The sequence below is a fragment of the Danio aesculapii genome, chromosome 24 (genome assembly GCF_903798145.1).
Source record: "Danio aesculapii chromosome 24, fDanAes4.1, whole genome shotgun sequence".
NCBI lineage: Eukaryota > Metazoa > Chordata > Actinopteri > Cypriniformes > Danionidae > Danio > Danio aesculapii.
The window spans coordinates 31,554,661-31,572,234 of NC_079458.1; the positions used below are offsets into that span (position 1 = coordinate 31,554,661).

At 37.0% G+C, this 17,574-nt stretch overlaps 1 protein-coding gene across 1 annotated transcript in view; it reads left to right on the plus strand.

The window, feature by feature from the left end:
• Window positions 1–17,574, plus strand: part of dok6 (docking protein 6) — a 144,180-nt gene that overhangs the window by 25,441 nt on the left and 101,165 nt on the right.

The following is a 17,574-nucleotide window of genomic DNA, read 5'->3' on the forward strand; positions in this document are numbered from 1 at the left end:
TATTATTATTACTTGAACTCTCCAACTGTAATTTGTCCTACATGTTTTCTTTTTTCTTCCAAACAGTGAATTTTTTATATCATCTAGCGTTTTCTTGTCTATTAGTATGTTAAATTTAAAGTTAAATTGTCATCATTCTCATTTGATTTTGTTAATTAAATAAACGAATAATCATTTATCATTAATTGTAAACGGTTAATGCTGTTTGCCTCTTGCTCCGGTGCAAAACTCAGCTCAGCGAAGTGTAGTTTAGCTGACTGAGTGTGTATGTGGGAGTTTTCATGCCCTGTTTTAATTGGAGAGCCACTCACTAAGCACCTGATCCCTGCAGTAAGTTATGCAAACAGCTTTCCATGAATCCCTAATGCTGTCAGTCCTTGGTTGGAAAATTTCTTGCCAAAGCTTAGAAGTCTTGTCTGGCCATTTAAAATGAGTTATTTACAAATGAAAAACGGCTTTTGTGATGATTTTTTAGCGCACCCCGCAATGGCTTATTCTAGAGATTTGCTGCCCGCTCGGTGCCATGAAATCCAGTGTTTGCTTAATGGTTCCCCATTCTGCTTTGTCATGTCTGCCAGGATGACAAACGGTCCCTCACACATATATGAGTGATCATAGGCATTACTGTATGTTGAGAAATAGCAGTCTCTCGTATATAAGTGCAATAGACTGTAATGTGCAACGAGATGGTTGCTCAGCCAAAAACCATCCAATTTCTGACGAATATAAAGTGTTTTATAGCACAGTAGAATGAATTCGGCCTTTTATTAGGCACAATTTTCATTTTGGCGAAATGCTTTTTTTTCCCAGAGAAATTTATTGGCAATGGGGGAGATGCAGGGAAGACAAATGGCCTGGACAGTAAAGACAACATGTAATTTATGGGAACATTGCCTGGAACAAAATTATATGTCATGAATATGATGAAATATATTCCATGAAAAGGAGATTCACATGAGATTGTGAATTTGTAGGCTACTGTGGTTCTTGATAAAAGCTTTCTTTCAGGTCGGCTTGACCTCTCGGTTCCATTAGGGGCTCTCCAGCCTCAAATGTCTGACCACAGTCTTCCATTCTGCACAATTAAATGATTGCAGTGAATGATCTCTTATTGTCATTCACTGTTTAGTTTGCAGAATGTTTCTATAGACCCTTGGCTTTGATTTTCCTTTTGAAACCATGCTGTTATGCATGGCTTATTCTAAATCATAGATCAAATTATTTCTTTTAGAGAAAAGAGAGTATAAAAATAAGCATGTAATGACATAGAATAGCTATTTTCTGTGTGCACTGGTGCATCTAAGCACTTCAAGTTTCCTCAAGTCCTTCTCGCACAGATGAGCCAAAACATTATGACTACCTGCTTAATATGCTGTTTGTCCTTTGTCTGCTGCCAAAACAGTGCCGCTCTACCGAGGCATGGACTTTACAAGATCCCTTAGAATATCTAGCACTAAGACCTTTGGAAGCACATCCTTAAAGTCCAGTAGATTGTAAGATTGTTGGTCGATCGTATCCAATAAACGCTTAGTTGTGAATTGCAGATGAGGGCAACACCTTGAACTTTCCATCATATTCTTTCAATTATTCCTGAACCGTGTATGTAATCTGGAGGGGTGCATTATTATGATGAAAGAGGCCAATTCCACCAGGGTTCACCATTGTAATGCCATTGAGTTCACATTTTTTATGTTACAGCCTTATTCCAAAATATATTAAATTCATTTATTTCCTCAAAATTCTACACACAATACCCAATAATGACAATGTGAAAAAAGATTTTTTTTAAATTGTTGCAAACTGATTGTTGCAAAAAAAAAAAAAAAACAACTGAAAAATGATGTGCATAAGTATTCACAGCCTTTGCTCAATACTTTGGATGCACCTTTGGCAGCAATTACAGCCTCAAGTCTTTTTGAATATGACGCCACAAGCTTGGCACACCTGTCTTTGGGGATTTTTGCCCAATTCTCTTTGCAGTACCTCTTAAGCTCTATCAGGTTGGATGGGAAGCAACAGTGTAAGGACATTCACCGAGTTGTTGTGAAGCCACTCCATTGATATTTTGGCGGTATGCTTTGGGTCATTGTCCTGCTGGAAGATGAACCGTCGCCCAAGTCTGAGGTCAAGAGCACTCTGAAGCAGGTTTTCATTCAGGATGTCTATGTGCATTGCTGCGTTCATCTTTCTCTCTATCCTGACTAGTTTTCCAGTTCCTGCTGCTGAAAAACATCCAGCAAATTTCAGGTGGGTCTTCCGTCTGGCCACTCTAACATACAGGCCTGATTAGTGGAATGCTGCACAGATGGTTGTCCTTCTGTAAGCTTCCCCTCTCTCCACAGAAGAATACTGGAGCTCAGACAGAGTGACTATCTGGTTATTGATCACCTCTCCCCTTCTCACTCAGTTTAGATAGCCGGCCAGCTGTAGGAAGAGTCCTGCTGGTTTCAAACATCTTCCACTTACAGATGATAGAGGCCACTGTGCTCACTGTGCTCATTCAGAGCAGCAGAATTTTTTCTGTAACCGTCCCCAGTCGATGTCTCAAGATAATCCTGTCTCTGAGGTCTACACACAATTCCTTTGTCTTCATGCTTGGTTTGTGCTTTGACATGTACTGTCAACCCCGAGACGTTATATAGACACGTGTATGCCTTTTTAAATCATGTCCAATCAACTGAATTGACCACAGGTGAACTCCAATTAAGCTGCTGAAACATCTCAAGAATGATCAGTGGAAACAGAATGTACCTGAGCTCAATTTAGAGCTGCACGGCAAAAGCTGTGAATACTTCTGTACATGTAATTTTTCAGGTTTTTTATTCTTAATAAATTTGCAACAATTAAAAAAAAACATTGTCATTATGGGGTATTGTGAGGAAATAAATTAATTTAATCCATTTTGGAATAAGGCTGTAACATAAAAAAATGTGGGAAAAGTGAAGCGCTATGAATACTTACCGGATGCACTGTACCTGCCTAATGTAAATACCTCTAGTATTTGGCACTAAGACAGTAGCAACACATTCTTCAAGTTCTGTAGGTTGCAAGGTTGAGCCGCTGTGAATAGATCTTGCAGATCCAGCAAGGCCTACAAATGCTTAATTGGATTGAAATCTGGGGAATAGGGAGGTCAAGGCAACACCTTAAAGGGTTATTTCATCCAAAAAATGAAATTTTGTTATTAACTACTCGTGTTGCTCCAAACCCCTGAAAACTTTTGTCTTCAAAGCACAAATTAAGATATTTTAGAGCTCTCTGATCCTACATAAACAGCAATGTCACGATTAGGCATGGGACGATGGTTTGGAAAAGTCAAGGATTTAACACTGCAAAAAAAATCTATTATCCCGTTTCTAAGGTATATGTAAGGTTTTTTTTTTAAGTTTTGTAAAGAAATCTGTGTATTTGGAACTAATGAAGATACCTGTAGCAGATGTAATTTGTTTATTTTAATTATTTAGTCTGACATGTTTACTCTTCCAAAATATTATATATGTTTCCTAAAATAAAATGCATTGTGTTCAATGAGGATTTTTTTTTTTTTTTTTTTTTTTTTTTTACCCAGACATTTTAAAAGAATTTATTTTAGAGTAGTAAGCACAAACCTAATACTGTGATATTTTCATCCAAGTTTATCATACTGTCAGAAACTTTTGGCCCGTTTCCACTGAGTGGTACGGTACGGTTCGGTTTGGTTTGGTACGCTTTTATAGCCGTTTCCACTGTCAAAAAGCGTACCGAACCGTACCGTACCACTTTTTCGGCACCCTTTCGAAAGAGTACCAAAGACGAGAAAGGGTACCAAAAGGCGGAGCTAGACGCGCAGCTGAACGCTATTGGTTTACAGAGATACGTCATTCGCTTGCGCAACAAGCCAGAATGAAAACAAAAAACCCGCCATGTTTGAAATACACAGCCGACGAGCCGAGACATTACAGCGGAATGATTTATACATATAATAACGAGCCATGGTCGACCTGGGCTCAAACAAACCTTGTCGTCGTCTTGATAAACAGCCACAAAGCCAAGAAGAAGAGCAGATTTACCCTGTGCCCCGTAGTTTTTTACGAGGCAGTCTGAGGCGCGAGCGGTTTCGCTTTCTTCCTTGCGCTCGCGCGCGTCTAACATTATATCTTAAATAACAAACTTCTTGAGCTGATGATAATAACCTGCGCTTGATTATTGAAGTGCTTTTATAACCCGATCCTGTCAGACACTGACAAACGCGAGAGTGAAGCGTGAAGAAACAAAGGAGAAGCCGGAAAAAAAGGAGCACATTATTTTTTCAGCAAACATGAACAAAATGCCATGTTTAACTAACTTATTATCTTCACATTTTGGACTATTATGAACTCAGATTGACGGAATTATTCTTTAACAGAGGCTACGTGTGCTGCGGAAGATTACAGACACAGATGAGAGGTTTTCGCTGACTGTAGGCTATATTTTGTATTGTTTTGAACCTAAATACGGACGAAATGTCTGCTATATGTAGTTTTTCTGTAGTTGGTAACATTTCGGAGACTGCAAGGGGCTGTATGCGTCTATATACATGTTCATTTATTTAGTTATTTAATATAATTACAGACGTTACAGTAGGCTGTTTCGCACTGTCATTGATCTGCAGTTATAATCAACTCATGTTCATTGAAAAGTTAGTAATAAGCATTTCTACACAAGTATTTATGTGTGTAAAGCATCTGTTTTGTGAGAAGTGCTTCTCATATGATATGTAAGTGACCCATACAGCTTTACTGTAGACATTTCCTCGAGCAAGAATGACGTCGACTGAAACTGTCTGTCATACACCACGCCCACCAAAAGGGTACCCTTGTTAGTGGAAACGCAAGCCTGATAAAGGTGACCCGTACCGAACCAAACCGTACCGTAACGGTCAGTGGAAACGAGCCTTTATACTGGCCCATGTTTGGTCACAATACATTCAAAGTCCAGAAAAGGAACCAAAGGCATTGTCAAAACATTCCATGTGTGCCAAAAAACTGTAGATATGACTTTGTTCACCTATATCTTCTCTTCCTCGTCAGGGTGCACATTTACTACAGGCAGTAATATGTATTGCCATTAGAGTAAACAGTACAACATGCAAGTGCTCGTAATAAATGCGCACCCTGATCTGATGTAGAAACAAAATTGTTTATTAAGACTCATATGATTACAATTGAGATCTAGGATTTCATCCAAAATATCTTAATTTGTGTTCTGAATTTGTCAGTCGAATGAAACGACATGAGACTGAGTAATTCATAACAGAATTTTTTTTGTGTGTGTGTGTGTGTGTGAATGAATCCTTTAAATGAGCATAGGAGGCTGAATTATGTGCTAAAACAAACCACTTCCTCTAGAGAAAAACCACTGTCATGAACGTCATCTACAGTATGTAGGTAGCATATGTCAAATTTATATCCACATGAATGGCCAAACACAGGGCTTTCCAGCAGACAGAACATGCATCTCAAAACACAGCAGAGTGTGATGCACTGCACGTTGTGACACACTGTTAGCTCGGACCAGATAGGATAGCTTTCATTGTCCTCATGAAACTGTGGATCTTGGGCTCCCAACAAACTGTCACTGGTTTGTGGTTTGTTCTTTCTCTGACCTCTGTTGTTAAATCTCACCAGTGCTGTCTGGGGGCAACGCACAACCTTGGCATTTCACATATACTGTGACCTAGTAACATGATGAATGACTGTTTGCTTATCAAATCTACCTTGACCTTAATTTGTGGCTTTGTAAGGATCTTCACTTGTGACTGGCCATAATGTTTTGGCTGTATGCTATTTATAATCTTGCTATTTATAATTTAAAGAATTAAAACGTACAGTACAGACTCCAAGTGATTTCTTGGAGCAGTCTTCAAACAATATCCAGCATTAATCCTGGTTGTTTACCAGTGCAGGTGCTGAAGAGCACATGCGTAGCCTCGTTGATTAGTCCAAAAATAGCAAACCAACAGTGTCCCCAAACTGCACTTCATTATTCTCCACTGATCGTGGTGTCATGTGGGAGATGGTTGTCACGGTGGCGTGAAGGTAAACAAGTTAAAGTGACAGAAAATCAAAGCATCCTTGAGTTTCTTAACCATGTGTCTAAATCAGATAGTTTCGCTCATGAATAACTTTGTAGAGCCTTTGAAAATACAATAAGACCCTAAATGAATTCTCTTATTTTTGCTTGAATTACAATGTCCCATTCTCTTTTTTTTTTTTTTTTTAAATTTCATTTGAAAAGGCCTGACACAAAAATAATAATAATATTTATATCAAAATAAATATTTGAAATGCACTCACTGGCCACTTTATTAAGTACAATTGCTGCTTTAACTGGTAGGCCAACTGCTCGTTAATGCAGATGTCTAATCAGCCAATCACATGGCAGCAACTCAATGCATTTAGACATGGTCAAGACAATCTGCTGCAGTAAAAACTGAGCATCAGAATGGGGAAGAAAAGTGATTTAAGTGACATTGAATGTGGTATGGTTGTTGGTGCCAGACGGGCTGGTCTGAGTATTTCAGAAATTAGTGATCTACTGGGATTTTCATGCACAACAATCTCTTGGGTTTACAGAGAATGGTCTGAAAAGTTCTGTGAGCACAAATGTCTTGTTGATGTCAGAGGTCAGAAGAGAATGGCCTGACTGGTTCGTGCTGATAGAAAGGCAACAGTAACTCAAATAACCACTCATTAAAACCGAGGTAACACATCCAACCTTGAGGCAAATGGGGTACAGCAGCAGAAGACCACACCGGGTGCCACTCATGTCAGCTAGGATCAAAAACTGAGACTACAATTCGCACAGGCTCATTAAAATTGGACAATAGAAGATTGGAAAAACGTTGCCTGGTCTCATGAGTCTCGATTTCTGCTGCGACATTCGGATGGTAGGGTCAGAATTTGCCATCAACAACATGAAAGCATGGATTCATCTTGCCTTATATCAACGATTCAGGCTGGTTGTGGTAGTGTAATGTTGTGGGGAATATTTTCTTGGCACACTTTGGGCCCATTAGTACCAATTGAGAATCATGTCAACGCCACAGCCTACCTGAGTATTGTTGCACACAGTCTATGCTTGTATGACCACAGTTGTGCTTCTAGCAGGATAATGTTATGAAGCGCAAATCATCCCAGACTGGTTTCTTGAACATGACAATGAGTTCCCTGTACTCAAATGGCCTCCACACTCACCAGATTTCAATCCAATAGAGCTGCTTTGAGATGTGGTGGAACAGGAGATTCACATTATGGATGTGCAGCTGACAAATCTGCAGCAACAGCATGATGCAAAAGGGGGTCCTAATAAAGGTATACCTAATAAAATGGTTGGTGAATGCATGTTGTTGCTTTATGCTAACTTAAGGACAGGCTTTCCATTTTTCCCCAAAGTCCTAGTGACTGACATGATTCCAAAATTTTCAATAGTTATGTAACCACACCATATGTTACCACAACTCATCATACTCTTCTGGATTTTGATTCTGCTTGTGTACTGATCCTGCTCATGCTTCAATCTGGTTAGTTATACAGAACACTGAACTCCAAATATTATTGATTATTAAGACAGGTTGGTGATGATGTTTCTCATTTGTTTATTCATTGGATTAATAAGGTATAGAGCCCAAAAGGGGAGATGGTGGGTAAAAAATATTTAATTGCATTGTTTTAAGATTAATTTGCATACCCCCAAGATACTACTTACAATTTCTTTCCCTCAAGAAACTGTTTGCTCACAATACCTCTGCGCTCCTTTCAAAGGAGTTTTGTGTTCACTTTCAAAAGCTTTGCATTCAATACAGAATCTTTGTTTTCATGGAAAATATTTGCATTTGCTCTCTTTCTGAGAAAATCTGTGATTTCTTGCATAACAATGTTTTGCATTTGCTCAAGAATCTTTGCATTTGCTTGCTTTGTTCTGTGGCATAATTTTCCTCTATGTAACTTTTTTAAAAAGCAAAAGTTTTGTTATGCATTTGTTTATTCATTTTTGGTTTCTTCTGAGGAACTTTGTGCACTCTTGCATAATATTTGCATTTTCCCAATTTCACACAAGAAACATTGAATTTGTTCTTCTGTTTGCTTTCTTACAAGAAACGTTTGCATTCCTCAAAGAAATATTGCTTACTCGTTTGTTCTCATTATTTGATCATCATAATCAAATTGTAATAATCTTTTTTTCAAGCATAAAGGTTATCAGACATTGCATATGAGTTATTATTACACTTTCTAAAAGTTTTGACATGTTGGGAAAGATAGCTTCATTTGCGTCCGCCCTTGTGATGTGTAGAGCTGTTGATAAGGTTGACAGACGTACGCTTCTTTCCTTTTAGCTGCTGAACTCTTTAGCTCCTTCAAACTGATTGTTGGCCTCTCGGTGGCATCTCTCACAAATCACCTTCTTGTTCGGTTGGAGGGCTTTGACAGATGACCTTTTCTAGTCTGTTTCTAGGTGGTTTGCTGTATTATCCACTTGATAATTGACAATTCAACCAACAGTGTCCACTGGAACTGGCAAAACTATGTACGTGTCCCAGGTTATTCGTGCATCTCAAAAATCCTCTGATTTAGACATGGCTTGTTTGTTTATTTGATTATTCTCTAGTTTGTGCTTTTATTGTGCCATGTGAACCATGCAGCTTGACATTTCTGTGCAAAATATAGTGTTTCCTGGTCTGGGCAGATTTATGGATTGCACAGCTTTTCTATGATGGAAGCAGAGGATAAAAGAGAAGATTCCATACGCAAGCGAGCGTGCATGATTAAAAAATTGAAATCCCCCATTAGAGAGATGGGATGAGAGGATGGTAGTTATCCGGCTTATAGTCTCAGACGGCACACCCACAGACTGTTCACAGACCGTCTGATGCATCTTGCACATAAAAATAACTAGAACTCCTGCAATTGTCAGTTGCAGTTTGATTGGAGGACTCAGTTCAGTTTCGGAGTGCACAAAGTGGAAAAAGAGTGGAGTTTAAAACATCTCAGACCGAAAAAAAAGGGAGCACTTTTAAAAAGCTTGTGAATGGAAGTTTTCAGTTTTGTAAAATTGAATCTTTGGACTCCATCTCAGCTGTCCTTTGAATGGTTATTAAATAAACAATACTGTCCATTACATGAACAGAGTACTAAAACGGTTATGATTACCAGCTTTTGTACCCAAGTACTCTAATAGAGGCCACTCTATCCTGCTCCCCTTGTCTCCTGGACTTCATTTCCCACAACCCCCTGCACTGATACACTTGTTTTTCTATAATTATATGTATTTAAAGGCATGGTCCAGAGTGTATTTTAAGGCTTGGCTGTGTTTTGGGTGCAAAGCAATGTGTTCTCATGCTTTATTTGTAAAAAAAAATAACTTTTTTTTTTCATATATCTTAAATTATATACAGCTACTCAGCTAACATGAAAATGACTGTCATATTTCCTAATTCCTCTGAAAGGTCCCCCTTTAAGAGGCTGTGATTAGTCAGCTAACATAATGTGCTGTAATTCGCAGATTGGCTCCATTTTACCAGGAAGCGTCATGCTTTTATTAGCACATGCTTCGCCTCTGTTGTACAAATACTGTCAGTCAGTGTAACTATTAGCCATATCAGCTTGAGCCTGAATCAGACAGAAAATGAAAAGGACACCGCTGAACCTCATGCCTGCTCTCTAAAATAACATCTGACAAGTGTCTTTCACATATATTCGGGTTATAAGCATGTATAATATAAGTAATATAAAATGTTCACATATCTTTTGCGAGTTTGTTATTGGAGATGTAGAACGCAGGGAAAGCGACCGCATAGAGAGACATTGCAGCGCTGCTTAAGATTGTGTGTGTTTACAGGGGTTAGGTGGATAAATATCATTTGAAGCTAAGTTGTTAATGGTGCTAAACATTGTTATTCGTTGTTTACATCCTTGTTTATGTCCTTGCTACAACATGATGTTATGTTAGAAATTATGCATGTATTAGATACATTTTAACAATAAAAATACTTACAGGTTGTGGCTGACAATCCAGAGCTTCTTCTACTACTGTAAGGTTGGAGCTGCTCCTTCTTTGAGGAGTTTTTAGCCAAATTCAGCACTGAACTGGGAGAGATTCTGAAAGCTGTCCTTTGTCAAATGCTAGCTATATCTTTTTTTATAATTAAAATTAAAGTGCAAGCACTTCTCTCTTTGTGTCATTTCCTTTGGAAGCCCAAATACAGAAATTGAACAAGCTCTGTGTAAATAGCAGCATTTTAGCTTTCTCTGCTATAAGATTACAACGCATTTGGCCACGCCCCTTCAATGGGTGGGGTGAGTGCATGTAATCTGAAGGGTTTATGATCTCACTAACCAGGATATATTTTTTTGTAGTCTCTAAACTGTGTTCCCTGTAGGCTTGGCTAAGCTAACTCTGTAAAAGCCAATGTCTCTCTTTGCATTGAACTTTTAGCGTATTGCATTCGGAGATGTTGTTTGATTACACTGCTACATTACACATCAACTAAAGTTACAACTAAAATATAATATCATAGTGGACTACTCCTTTAAGCTGAACACTAGTCATGGGAGAAACAAAGCCAGAGATTTCTTTTTATGGGAGAGAGGAAAATGTCTGTGTTATTACATTTGGAAAAGCTGTAATGCTAACTTGGTCACGTGAAACACGTCTTAGTCAATCACATAGCAACTTTTGGTGGTGTTCATTGTGTACTGCCATAGAAGCTTCAGAAATAGCCATTATGCTTTGTATGCTAATCATTTTAGACTTGCCTTCAATAGGCTTTGACATAGATTTGCAAAACATTTAAAAAATTGGACCAATGGCATGAACCTGATTCAGTTTTGAAGCGTTCAAAATGTCATATGCTATTGACACCTGGTGGCCAAACATACATTACAATATTTTTTTTTCCAAGCATATTGCAAAGGTTAAATTGCCAATGTAACTCTTGCCACTGTGTGGATAAATACTGAATGTGTGTCATTATTATTACTTGGGGTTAGGGTTAAGAGTAGAGTAATATGCTGGTGTTTAACTGCATTTCGTTAATGCACTCCTGCATTGGACTCTCACATACTCTGTTGTGCTACTTTATAACCGTATTGGGCGTTTCTATCTTGCGCTGAACCCAGTCGACCAATCACAACAGACTGGGTCATTGGACCAATCACTGCAGATTAGCATCGCGGATGGGATGGGTTTTGGAAATGAATGAATCGCTGAACAAATCATATTGGAGTCATTAAGATAATTAGGTTAAAATAAATCCATATTATAAGACAAATTTAAAAAAAAAAAATGTTTTTTGACCTTGCACGCATATTAGCTGGAGTTGGAGACCCTTAAAACCAAAATATGACCTTTTATAATGCAAAATAGGGACTCTTTAATAAAACATTTTGGATCTTCACTTCCATTGTCATGGTGCCATACATTACCGAAAAACTATAGTAACTATCACAGTTTACAGAAATTATATTTCTGAATGATTGCTTCACAACTTCAGACTCATCAATTGTGGTGCAAATCTCAACTTGCATAATTGCTCAATTCAGTTTCAGTGGTTAACAGACCACTAGAACAATTATCTGCCAAAATATCAGTGAACTAATAACACTTTATATGTCTCTTGTTTGTATCATTAACCAGAAAATGTGAGTTTGACCAATTTAATTTAGTTCAGCCATCTGAGAGAGCCAATTCACGTTTCACTAAATAAATCGAGTTAAACTGAAGTCTCATTTTACTAAACTTTTTTTTTTTTGTACTTTTCCAAGCCATGAATCAATGCTTTGCTGACACCCAGAGTGCATTGTGACATGAATAAATAATGCAGTTGCTTTGTTTAACTTTTTTGTGTGCCTCATTTGTCATTTATTCATCAATTTGTCTTTGCTGTTTTTGTTGTCGGTTTTGGAAATGTGTTCTGTGATGTTCAAAGTCCTATTGTCAAATGAGTTTTGTATCCAAAATACTGATGTCTGTGCTTGACACAATTAACCTCATTTGGAAGATACTGTCATGGCTGTAATGAGATTTGTATCAGCTTCTTTGATAGTGCGATGCATGTCACTGCGGTATTATAGTAATGACACGGGTACTAATAGGGACATTTTTATATATCATAGCTATATTTTATCACATTAGATGTGGATTAGTAGCTCAAACATTTTTCAAAGCAGTTTTAGGTAAACAGCATTCCTTTATAAGTCAATTTCTGTGTCATCACCGTCGGTACAATCATTAGGGTCAAATATATTAGGTAATATCTGAATAGAATAGAATACAAATGGGCTTGTCCTGAGTCCCGTTGATGTTGAGGAGAGCAAGAGGGTGACCGAAGCGGGAGAGCACAGTCAGCACATCCCATCAAAGAAGAGGGACACAAAAATGTTTATGAAATGTATATGAATTTATATTACCTGTCAACATATTTACCTACTTCTGTGGACCCGGATCACAAGGAGAGGAAAGGAAATGTCATCAGTGCATTCACATTGACAAACACCCATATACAGTATATGTACATTTGTAGTCAGAATAATTAGCCCTCCCGTTGTATATTTTCTCCCAATTTCTGTTTAACAGAAAGAAGATTTTTAAACATAATAATTTCTAAACCTAATATTTTAATAACTAATTTGTAATAACTTTGCCATGATGAAAGTACATAATATTTTGCTAGATATTTTTCCAGATACAAGTATTCAGCTTAAATGTAAATGCAGTTTAAAGTTAAGGTAATTAGGTTTATTCAGTAGACAATTGAAAAAATATATATATATTTAAAGGGACTAATATTATTGACCTTAAAATGATTTAAAAAAAAAAAAACTGCTTTTATTCTAGCCGAAATAAAACAAAAGACTCTCCAGAAGAAGAAATATTATAGGAAATACTGTGAAAATTTTCTTTTGCTGTTAAACATCATTAGGGAAATATTTTGCTTCATTAGACTTCAACTGTACATATTAAGAATGTACCCTACCTTTTCTCACCAGTGAATGACAAATAATGTATAGTAAGGTTGTCTCTGGCTCTGTTCATGCCCTCAGGGGAGGCGCTTTGGACTGTGATTTTTCTGTGTGTGTTAGATGATTGCTTTCGATACTACTATCCGGCTAATAAGAAATGTTTCTTGAGCAAAAAAAAAAATCTGCATATCTATTTTGCATTGATTTCTGATCTTGTGTCCAGGGTTCCTGTGGGTCATGGAATTTCTGGAATATCTTAAAGGTCATTAAAATTGATGTCAATTCCAGTTATTGAAAGTCAGGGAATTATTATTTTTTGGTTTGTTTTGCATGGGATTTTTGTTTAAAATTTTTACTTCCCATTTATCAAAGGTTATGTTTCTACTGTACTGTATGTTTTTTTTTTTTTTTTTTTTGGTCATTTTTCATTGCCAACTAGCAATCACTATAATGAAATGCAGTCACCGGGCTGTTAAAATACTTTTTGTGGCATTTTCTTTACTTTGTCTGTTTTTTCTGTTCATTATAGGTCATGGAAACTCTTCTTTTTAGTCTGTGACAGTCAGGGAATTTGACATTTGGCTTAGAGTGAGTTAGTGTGACACTAGAGTTGTACAAAAAAATCCAGCTTTAAATGACTGGCACGATAATATTGTGTGCGTGTTTGTGTCTGTGTGCTTTTTATCTGCTTTGAATTTAGAAAAAAATTATTGGATTTCCACTAAAACATTTCTAGTAAACCTATAATTACAAAGAATCTAATAGTAGCATTTAAATTGAACACACCATTTTAGGTAGAAAGACAAATGCTTTCTTTACCTAAGAACCTACTAATACAGAAAACATTCAAAAACCTTGAATAAAAGTGTGCTCAAACTTTTTTTTGACTTTTTTTTTGAGCAAAACTAAACCCCAAAAATCTGGAACCTGAAAAACTTCTAACCTTAAAGGGCCATAACCACAATTTGTTATATCATAATAAAGATAATCATGTTTATATAAACGCTATAAATGAGGAGGACTTCTCTCCTGAATTCCGAGGTCTGAATGCAGACACAGTTAGCAGTGCAGCAGGTATCTTGCTCTGTGTATTTCAACCATTAGCCCTACCGGTAATCCGGAGAATTAAAAAAAAATAAGCAGAAGCACGGATATGGGCGATGTGTCTGAATGGTAACAAACTCAACTAATAAAAGGGTCCGCCATTCTCCAATTCTTGTAAAACCCTCCTGACGAATTGCTTGCTGCAAACCAACAGCTTTGCTGTATCGGCCTGAGAGCATCGTGGGAAAAAACATGCAACAAACCTAGTGGATCATGGAAACAAACACATGATTGTTCATGAATGGCTAAACACTGCGTGCTGTGCGCGGATGCGGTCTCACCCAGTCATTGGGTCTCACAGCTTGGTAGGTCTGCCTTGCCTTTGGAAAGCACATGCTCTCATGAATAAGTATCTTCTCATAGGATAAGAAAACTCCGCTATGAATAATAATGAGAAACTGACGCGTCATCACTCCACTAGCAGATGTGCACTACGTCACCGATTTTGATCCCTCCCCAAAAATTATTTTAAACCTGGAAGATAAAATTAGCTTATAAAAGCTCAAAATTATTTCAATAATAATAATGACTAATATGTAAGTGTTCATTTAGTTTGTAAAATTTTGTATTTTCTGTCTTTTAGTAGATATATTATATGAGAGACTTGCTTTGTTTACCAAATAAGTGGAGCTAGATGGATTTGCATTGTAAACATTAAATAAAAGTTAATTTCTTTTTTTAATTTATATATTAAGTTCTTAGTTACGATACTCCCAAAATGATTTTGCATTAATCTGCAGTTTATTTATTTATTTTTTTTACAAAATTCTCTGCAGAAATTGCAAAAAATGTCAGCAGATTGTGTCTGGCCCTACCTAGAGGTCATGGAAATTCAGCTTTTTAGTGAGTGATAGTCAGGGAATTAGACATTTGGCTTAGAGTGAGAGCCCTGTGTGACACTAAAGACTTGAGTTGTACAAAAAAATCCAGCTTTGAATCACTGGCACAATATTATTGTTTGTGTGCATGTTTGTGGCTGTGTGTGCTTCTTATCTGCTTTGAATTTGGAAAAAATGGGTTGTATTTTTTTTTTTCCACTCAAACATTTCTATAAAACCTATAATTACAAAGAATCTTATACATTTAAGGTAAACTCACAAGTTAACTGTTTGCTAATGCTTAATAACTCTTAGTTATTATAGAGTATTACCATAATAATAATATATATTCTTACATTATTACCAAACAACAACTATTGCTTTTACATTATTAAATGAAAAATACTAATGGCGATCATAGGAGTAGGACATGTAGTAGGACATGTAGTAGGACATGTAGTAGGACTTGTAGTAGGAGTAGATGTTGTTGGAGCAGTATTAGTTGTTGTTGTAGGAGTTGTTGTTGTTGTTGTTGTTGTAGGTGTAGTAATAGTTGTTGTTGTTGTTGTTGTTGTAAGAGTAGTAGTAGTTATTGTTGTAAGAGTAGTAGTAGTTATTGTTATAGTTATTTTGTTGGTGTTGTTGTTGTTGGAGTAATTGTTGTCGTTGGAGTGGTAGTAGTTGTTGTTGGAATAGTTGTTGCTGTTGTAGTTGTTCGAATAGTAGTAGTAGTTTTTGTTATTGGTGTTGTTGTTGTTGTAGGAATAATTGTTGTCGTTGGAGTGGTAGTAGTAGTTGTTGTTGTTGTTGCTGTTGTTGTAGGAGTAGTAGTTGTTGTTGGAGTAGTAGTAGTTGTTGTTGTTTTGTTGGTGTTGTAGTTGCTGTTGTAGGAGTAATTGTTGTCGTTGGATTGGTAGTAGTAGCAGTTGTTGTTGTATGTAGGAGTTGTTGCTTTTGTTGTTGTTGGAATAGTTGTTGGAATAGTAGCTGTTGTTGTTGTTGTTGTTGGTGTTGGTGTTGTAGTTGCTGTTGTTGTTGTAGGAATAAATGTTGTCTATAAAACCTATAATTACAAAGAATCTTATACATTTAAGTTAAACTCACAATTTTGGTAGAATCTAATTATTGTCAATTGGTGAAGTTTGCTGTCGCCACTGGCTTGCTTGGTTTGGGACTTGTGGAGCTGCACATCGATGGATTTGCTCTTCAGTGATTAGACTTTTAGCAGTGAAAATTAAACACTGAACTGAATTGAACTAAACTGAACTTCAACTCTGAAAACTGGACTGACACAGTTTCAATTTGCTAAAATGTTAAGCTGCTTTGACACAATCTACATTGTAAAAGCGCTATAGAAATATGGATGAATTGAATTAAAAAATTATAATAATATTTTTAAATTTATTATTTATTTTTTAATCTTGAATAAATTGCGCTCAAACTTACAGGCTGATATTTTTATGACCAAAACTAAAACCCAAAATCTGATACCTGAAATATTCCATATTCTAGTTTCAACTTTCACATATGGATGTTTTAGTATCCGCTGCTGCGCTTTAGGACCAGGAAACCTGACCTACATATTGTTTCCAGCATTATTTTGCTGCTATTTTGGTAATGTACTAGTAGCATGTGCAGAGCTCAGCGGGTGGTTAACCGGCCTCAAACCTGACATTTTAACTAATGTTCTTCACGAAAGGTTAGAGTGACCTACATGCTCCATGTTGAGTTTCTCTCTCTCCCCTCCTTGTTCTCCGTTGCACCCTGAATAAAACGATACTTTGGTGTTAGAAATGCACAGAATAAGGTGTTAATTATTCAGGATCTAAACGAAGCGACTGACGCTAAAGAAGATAACCTGACGTTGATAACAGTTCTACAGTATAATTAGCCTCATGAAGAGCATCCATGAACTTTTTGTTCCTGATAGCAAACAGGGATGCGGCAGCTCTGATAACCTGAATGTTTGTGAGTCATCGGCACCTGCTGAATGTCACCTGAATTTCATTTCCTCCTGCAGCTCTCATATCTGTTGGCCGCAGGAACAGAGAAAGGCGGCATGGCTGCTCTGCTGGACCCAGTTTGTGCGAGAGAAAATAAGTAAAGAGAGTGTTATGCTAATGCTGTAAGCCAAGAATGTCTCTCTCTGCCCCTCCTGCGCCATGCTGGACACTGGTTCTTGCTGGCAGTGCTATCACCCATGCAGATCTTTGAAAGGCTAGGCTTCGGATTAGCCCTTTGCTGACAGGACAGCTTGACCTTGTTTGGGATGTGTATGTGTGCGTGTGTGCATCTCACATATGTGGTGAAGTGTGTGTGTGAAGAATGCAGAGCTGCTCATTACATAAATATAAAATCAGAAAGGTAATATGTAATACTAAGGCCATTATATATCACTTGCATATCACTTTAAAAGTATAAAAAATAGCACTAAAGCGCTACTAATTTTGTCCTCAACTGTATATATTTGTTATAATCTAAAAACAAATATATAAGTATTCGTTGATTTCTTTTTTTCTGTTTGGAATAAAACTGAATCCTTTAATTGACGTTATAAGAGAGATTTATAAAGCATAAATAAGATCCTTATTGTTAGATTAGGGTCACAACTGGATGAAGTTGTGTTAATAAAGCGTTTATGAACATTCAGAATAACTATTGCTTTATGCCTAAAA